The sequence below is a fragment of the Nicotiana sylvestris genome, chromosome 2 (assembly GCF_000393655.2).
Source record: "Nicotiana sylvestris chromosome 2, ASM39365v2, whole genome shotgun sequence".
NCBI lineage: Eukaryota > Viridiplantae > Streptophyta > Magnoliopsida > Solanales > Solanaceae > Nicotiana > Nicotiana sylvestris.
Window position 1 is genome coordinate 124653944 of NC_091058.1, and position 8475 is coordinate 124662418.

General features: G+C 38.7%; 1 long non-coding RNA gene across 1 annotated transcript; it reads right to left on the reverse strand.

The window, feature by feature from the left end:
- Window positions 1-4765: 4765 nt before the first annotated feature.
- On the reverse strand, window positions 4766-7544 carry LOC138886387 (uncharacterized). Its single transcript, XR_011405100.1, has 2 exons — window positions 5177-7544; window positions 4766-5059 (listed from the first exon to the last, which is right to left on the reverse strand). It is a non-coding gene; the product is annotated as an uncharacterized lncRNA (long non-coding RNA).
- Between the last annotated feature and the right edge of the window lie 931 nt (window positions 7545-8475).

Here is an 8475-nt window from a genome sequence, read left to right on the forward strand (position 1 = left end):
TTCCCTATTTTAGCTTTCTGCTGCCTCTTTTCATTTCAAGAACAGTTGTACTTCTTTCAGACTTGTATTTGTAGTAAAAATCTTAGACGTTCGTCAAATTGTGACACCAGATTCGTGGGTAGACATGTATTGGATTATTTGAATTTGTTATAGCACTTCCGCACTATTCATTTGCTTAGCTTTAGTTACTGTTTATATCTGTTTGGGTTGATTACTAATGTGTAGAATCTTAACAGTTGGCTTGCCTAGTTTTTACTAGTAGGCGCCATCACGACTCCCTAGGGTAGAAATTCCGGGTCATGACACAAGCAAGCCCTCCACTCTCCTAGCAATATCCACAACCTGCTGGTAAGAAATATCCATCTCAAACTCCCGGTCCATACTAATCCTGATGCTGGGATGGAGCCCCTCGATAAGCCGACGAACCCTCTCTCGAACTATAGCAACCAAGGCTGGAGCATGCCTAGCCAAATCACTGAAGCAAACCGTATACTCTGACACAGTCATAGCACCCGCACGCAACTTCTCAAACTTGGTGCGCCATGCATCTCTGCGACTCTAGGGAACTGTCACGCCCCAAACCTAAAGAGTCTAGGCCAGCACCTGGTGCCATACTCAGCCCGAGCGTACCACTCTGTAACTATGAACTCTAGTGGCGTAACCCTTGAACTCCAACAAATCCAATTCTAAATTTCTGCTCATTTTTCCTCCTCAATCTTCTTGATGCAATACGACATGACTTACCAAGAATACAAAAAATATATACTCTAAAAGAGAGGTCAAAGCTGGTGAGTATGACATCAAATTGAATTTTGATTAAAAATGTATTTTCACAAAACTTTCTGATAAATAACGAAGTCCTAAATAGTGCATCATCATAAGAAGAGCTCTCCAACCTTCACCACCTTCTTCCTCTGCTTTCTTATAAGGAGTTATGTCAAATGGAATGAACAAAAAGTTAAATGCTTTCTAGATAGTATCAAACAATAATTGCGGGTATTATAATTAAAATAAAAGAGCAAAAACAGATCTGAGAAAATATGGTTGCAGATGTGTGCTCCCTATTGCTCGCCAGAAGTGTTGTAGAGATAGGTTGGAGATGAATGTCTTGGGAGAAAAATGCAAGAGAAGAATATTGGGATTAAAGACCAAAAGGTCCTTATATTAATGTGGTGGCATGTATTATTAGGGGTACTTTAGAGAAGTCAAATGTGTATACAATGCTAACCTACTACAACTATGTAGTAGGTTAGCAAAACCCATATGTATATATATATATATATATATATATATGAAATTATGCTTGCCGACGAAGCCGCCATGGACATCTACTACTATACAAAATATACAGGACTCGTCTACATGCCTCTTAATATAACTAAACTGTACCATGGTCAGGACAGGACCTCGACCTACCAATATATATATATATATATATAATGGACTCCAAGGTCTAGACCTGGTAATTCCGAGGAACTGGAGCTTACCAACCAAGCTAATGTTTGACTCTGTCTACTGGGAGGGTCTGTCCAACTGTCAATGAGGACCTACAAGCATGAAATGCAGTATCCCCGACAAAAGGGACGTCAGTACGAAATAATGTACCAAGTATATACGGCAACAGAATAACTGAAAGTTGAAATTGAACTAATAATATAATAACTGAAAGTAACTGGGAGTCAAAGATAATCTGAAGATATGCTTACCTGATGATACTGACTCGACTCTCTCAATATAATAAGTAAAATAGCTATCTGGCATTATAAGGCTCGGTATCTATAACTGCTCTACCATAGTAGGCTCGCACATAGGTGCTCGGCCATACTAGGCTCTGTATCTCGACAATTATAAGCTCACTCATTGGCGCTCGACCACGGTAGGCTCGGTATATAGCTCACTATCTGATCAGAGGTTGCCTAATAGGGGCCTGCCCATCAAATATAGCTCGATGGTGGTGAAAATATTGTAATACTGTATATATATAGACTCTTTGCTCTCTTGGCTGACAAAAAACAAAATTAAACTGAATATGAAGTCCCGATAAGGGAGAATGCTGTAATTTATGAGACTAGTAAAATGTACCTAAATTCAGTAATATGAACTTCTCTTTATGTCTCGTTATCAAACACATGTAGTTACTGGATCATGCCAAAAAAAGATAGTTTTAGCCTTAACATACCTTAACTCTATTGAGTCCTTAATACCTTCCAAGCAATTCTTCAAAAAACTCAACTCAATCTACCACAACATAAGGAGATTCAAAATCAATTCAGAGTAAAGGCTAAGTTCGCAACTTAAACTAGTAGCTCGTTTACGTAAATTTATGCAGTATCTCCCCTGTAACAAGGCCATCCTCCAATACCATATACCAAAAATACAAATAACAGAACAATAACTATATGTATGTATCATTTTCTAACCTTATCTCCATCACAATATATCACAAAATCGCCTACACACTCTAATCACTTCAAACATAAAACAACAACAAAAGTAGTGTCCAACAACCTAAAATGTAACGATGAATGACCAGCCCACCATTCCGTTATTATGTGGTATTTATCCATACCTTTTATCATCCTAAACTCCATAAAACATCAGCAACATAGATATCCCAAAAGCAACACGAAACATCCCACAAAACAGTCCACTACAAGTCGAATAACTAGAACTCACGGCTTTCGATCACCGTCCAGTGAGTTCTAACTATTAGGAAACAAATTTATCAACATTCCTTGATATTTAAAGCTTAAATACAGAAATCAGATGTTTTTTAACTATGAAGTACCTTCCAAAACTCAAATTACAAAGAAAAAGAGAGGCGATATAGCCATACTTATATCGTAGGGATCGTTCAAGTGTTATCGCTTCGTGATTTCGTACTCGGGATGTTAATATTATTGAAAACCCTTGTGGGGAGATTGAGGTTAAGATTAGGGGTCTTAATCTTGTCGTGGTATGTGGAAAAGTGAAGAAAGAGACAACATAAGGCCTATATATATCCATTTATGAAAAGTCAAAGAGGTGCTAGCTTGGCACCCTATTATTGACTCTTCTTCAGACACTTATATCTTTTAATTCGGATGTCGTATGAAAACACGGTTAAGAGAGTTAGAAACTACATTGTAAGACCTTCAATTTGGTATATAATATGTTCCAAAAAGATCTTGTATAGCATACGAAATGTATTACTCAAAAAGCTTTAGTGACAAACATACTTGTCACCTATGCAGTCCGCGCAGTCTCGCAGAACTGCAAATATCTCTCTACTCCCATGTCGTATCGATGAACGGTTTAATACGTTAGAAAATAGACTCTTACATATTAAATTTTGTAGGTAGAATATCCCCTAATTCCAAGAATATTGGGACAAAAGCTCAGCTACATTTGACCTAAATTTCAGCATATTTATGAATGTAACTTGTGATGATCTTTGCCAACTTTTGTTCCACAACTAACTTGACTTCAAAAAATAACACACGACTATCATAAGACAAAAATAGCTCATAATATAACCTTATTATCATTTTTAGAACCCTAGTCTCACCCCAAAAGTACATGTTATAACATTCCCAACTTGTCGACTTTCGACGAAACTTATTTTCTTCAATTGGTTTAGCTTCTAAGCCTTCCAACCCTCTTGGTACTTACAGTACATGATCTTAAATATTTGTAACCTACAATTTAACATGATTAACTTACTTTATGTTCTTTCAAAGATGATCTCATTTCAGAGCTTACATCAATTTACTTATGACGTACTCTCACATACGAAACTATAGGGTGTAACTGAGTCCAAGTAAGTGAAGCTGCCTCAACCGGACTACCAAACTCATAAGCATGCCACCACTGATAGGCCTCTCCTCTAAGCTTGAACGCAGTGAAAGAAACCTCACTCGACTCCGGTACGCCTATAGTACGGAGGATACGTTGGCACTCCTCAACAAAACCCTAGGCATCCTATGACACCAATCCACTGAAAGTAGGAGGGTGGTACTTCATGTACCTCTCGAGCCTGAGCTGCTCCTCCCCATAAGCTGTTGCCCCACCCTCGGGACAAGCTAGAGCTACCGACTGCATCGGTATGATCTTTGGAACCTGGTCGGCCTGAACCCGCTGCTCTCGGGTACGGGCGGCGAGAGTCTGTGCTCCTCCCCCGGCCTGAGATGTGGCAGGAGCAAGTGGAATCAATCTAGCTTGAGCCTAGGTGCTGAACATGCTCAGGAACTGTGCAAGGGTCTTCTAAAGAGCTGGTGTAGTAACAATTATCTCAGGTGCATGTGCTCCGACTGGGGCTACTGGTGGCTCCTTTGTAGCATCTCGTGTGGGTGCTCTAGATGCACCACGTGGACGTCCTCGACCTATACCCGGCCCCAACTCCGGCCTCGACCTCTCGCGACTCTAGTATGGGCGCGGGTGCCTGGTCATCAAATTCGCTTGTACGAATCCTCACCATATGTGAGAGAATAGAAGACAGAAGTCTAGAATTTCGAAGTCAACAATTTCACATGACAAGGAATCAAAAGAAGTGAAATTTTCCTAACAGTTCCATAGCCTCCCGAAGATGAGTACAGATGTATCCGTGCCGATCTGCGAGACTCGACTAAACCTACTTGTTACTCACGACACCTATGAACCTAGAGCTCTGCTACCAACTTGTCACGACCCAAATCTCCCTCCGTAAGACGTCGTGATGACACCTAGTCTTTACGACTAGGTAAGCCTAACAAATTGCGAAAATAGCAAAAATGGAAGTAAAACTTAACAACCAACTAGAACAGGTAATTAAATAACCAATAGCAATGCCTCTCAGCATGTACAATAACCAACACTCTAGTAATACACAGTATTCCCAAAACCCGAAACATCATAGGTCACAAGCTACAAAGGAAAAACTAGTATCTCTATACACCAGAGTCTAAGAAAAGAAGTACGAAAGGGAATTGACATATGAGGGAATAGAGGGGGACTCCGAGGTCTGCAAAAGCGAAAGATAAACCTTGAACTTTCCAAACTATCACCGCTCACTAATGGCATGGCTGATAAGAAGTACATGGATCTGCACACAAAAAATATGCACAAAAGTAGCATGAGTACACCACAACAGTACCCAATAAGTGCCAAGTCTAACCTCGGTCGAGTAGTGAAGAGGTCGGGTTAGGGCCCACTGGTATACCTTTATGCTAAAGCAGGATCTCTGTAGCTAAAGCAGGTCTAGGCCAGTTCTGAACTGCCTCAATCCTCTTAGGATCTACCTTTATGCCTTCTAACGATACGACGTGCCCCAAGAAAGTGACTGAGTCGAACCAAAACTCGCACTTTGAAAACTTGGCATATAACTAGTTGTCTCTCAGAGTCTGAAGTAAAATCTGAAAATGTTGCTCGTGCTACTCTAGATTACGAAAGTGGATCGATATGTCATTAATAAATACAATCACAAAGGAAAGTAGGCTAGAACACCCATTTCATCAAACCATAAGTGCTACTGGGGTATTTGACAACCCAAATGACATCACTAGAAACTCAAAATGCTCGTCTCGAGACTGAAAAGTTGTCTTAGGGACATTGAATGCCCTAATCTTCAATTAATGGTAGTCAGATCTCAAATCAATCTTCAAAAACACCTTGGCAACATGAAGTTGATCAAATAAGTCATCAATCCTCGGCAATGGATACTTGTTCTAGATGGTGACTTTATTCAATTGCCGATAATCTATGTGCATCCTCATCTGTCACACCTCCTTTTTCCCGAAGGATAGATGAATTTTTCCAATTAATGTCACATTAATAAAAATAAGATTATTTATTTATTCAGAATCGCTACTTGGAATAATTTATGGTGTTCCAAGACACCGGTTTATTTTAGAATCTCAAATCGAGGAAAATTGACTCTATTTTTTGGTCCACGAAAACAGAAGATCGGGTAAGAAATTTTGTTAACTTAGGAGAAGGTTTAAGGCATTCCCGGCTTGCATGATTTTAGCACGGTCGCTCAATTATTAATAAATGGCCTAATAATCTAATTTATTATGCATTTAAAAATCTACTGTGCATTTTTAACCTTTAACCGCTTTTAATTATTTATGAAGTTTGTTTGAATAAGTCGCGATGTTCCGCACTCGTTTGTTTTGTAAATATTGTGAATCGCGCCACTAGAACTGTACCCGCAATGTACAATATGTTTATTTCTATTATTATTCGAAGTTATAGTCAAATCACGTGAAACGCACACTCAAATTTCAAATTACGTACCACAGTTATGCCACGGGAACCGTACCCATAACTATGATAATTATTTTATTAATATGCACCTAAAGAAACTAATTACAGAGAATCAAGCCTTTTTAATGCCGTATAAGTTTTACTAATATCCTTTTAACAGCTGTGATGTGACCGCAATCTTGTAGCTATAACTCAAACCTAAGCATCAATTCTTTGATATATTAAAAGAATTCAAGAAAGAAGTTGTACTAATTTCAAGAAAACAAATAAACACACAACACACACACAAAACAAGGATGAATCTGCATAATTATTTTAAAGAAAGGAGAGATTTTCACCTGAAGAAGAGTGGTGAAATTAAAATCAAACAACTAAATCCAAAACATTTGCCAAACAAGCAGTATGTTGAGCCACAGTACTAAAAATGGAATATAATACCAGTATAAGAAATAAACCACCAAAATTATATCACAAAAAAAAGCACACAAGAAAGTGATGAGAATAAGAGAATAGAGAAAATATAGGTCCTTTATTGGAACCAAAATTTCTTTCAGAACTTGATTTACCAACGCCTCTAAATCGATATCGAAAAGCAAAAGTTTGATAGGAATCTTTGGACAGCGATGACCTAAACAGAGCCACGAACCTGCCCGGAAATCTCATATACAAACTTGACGGCAAAGCGACTTCGAACCTAACTCGACGGTGTTGAACCACTCTATCGCGGATAATTTAAAGTTGTTTTATAGTATTTTTTTAACTGTTTCAAGCTGGCCAGAGATGGTGGAAATCCGTCGAGGCAATGATGAAGCAGTGAGTTGATGGGGGTGAGTTTTAATGACTGTGCTTTTCATTGTTCAAAGTGATTGAAAAAGATTTTGAGGAAGAAATCCTGAAGAAAGAGAAGATCAAGGTGAGGTCTGTGACTGGGCTCTATTTCTTTAATACCCCCCCCCCCCCAATCCGTTTTCTTTCTTCACCCTCCCTATTTCAAGTTGATGTGCTCTTTGGCGTAGGAATTAGGTCCTCTCCATTGATACGGCTGAAGGTTTTGAAGAAGGGTGGTTGCTGGTTAGAGAATGTGGCTGGTCCTTCGCGCGCGCGTGTGTGTGTGGCCATTGTTTTTGTGTATGACTGCTGTATTTTAGAGTAGAAGAAGGAATTTCGTGGGTGGTGTCGCCGACCTCTCAACGTTTTTCCATATTTTCTTATTATTTTTGTGGTGAATGTATCTTTATTTATAATCTTAGTGAGAGTGTGTGAGGGTGTGAATTGAAAAGCAAAAGAGTATGTGTGTTGATGTGAGCATGTGAGTGACATGAGTGGAGGAAATATTTTGAGTGAGACAAAGTTTGTTACTAAAGATAAGAGAGAATCTTGGACATGTGACAATTCTTGTTTGGCTCTTCGTTTTTCTTTATAATAACTAAATAAAGTCTACACCAACTAAATAAGTAAATAAAAAGTAATGTAAAGTTATTACACTCAATAATTTATTTCTCAAAACATCTCGCTTAAAATTAAACTAAGCTAAATAAAATTATATCTTTTTTTGAATTTTTTTCTTTCTTTGTAAAATAAAGATAAAACTTATACTAATGTTTACCGTGAAAATGTTAACAACAATTAAATTTGTAAATGGGATTCTAAGAATACGTGATCTATTTTTATGCTAGTTGTTAGAGTAGTTGATGCTAAGAGTATGAAGTTTTAACGATGTGATGCAAGCTAAACGGAGCAGTAATCAAACGTAGGGGCTTGCTTCCCGAGCCTCGGATTGGTCGATGAAGAGCATCGAGGTCAATTTTAGGCTCGAACTCGAGCTATCGAGGGTAACAGGGGAGGGGATAACAGTTAGAATATAATTAAAGAAGGCTCTTTATGGCCAATATCAAGCAATAAATGAAGAACAAGTATGAAATCAATGAATGCTAAGAGGGGTCTCGAGCTAGTAAGAGTGAGTAAGTTAGAGAGAAGAAACAGAGTGGAGAATAGTTGGAGCAACATTAGTCCCTTTACAAAGTAGTGTAGGTTTCCTTTATATAGGAGGAGAAACCGTTTATAGTACAACTACATTAATTATAAAAGTATGGAGATGGGACGGCTAGAAATGACGCATCGACACAGGCTTTGGGTAGGCCAGCTCTGTCAGACTTAGCTGCGTGCCTTAGGAACTCCCCATTTTGTTCCAGCCTCGATCTTCTTCTTCTTTGAGTCGGGCCTCGATGATCCCCGAGGGAAGGGACTTGGTAG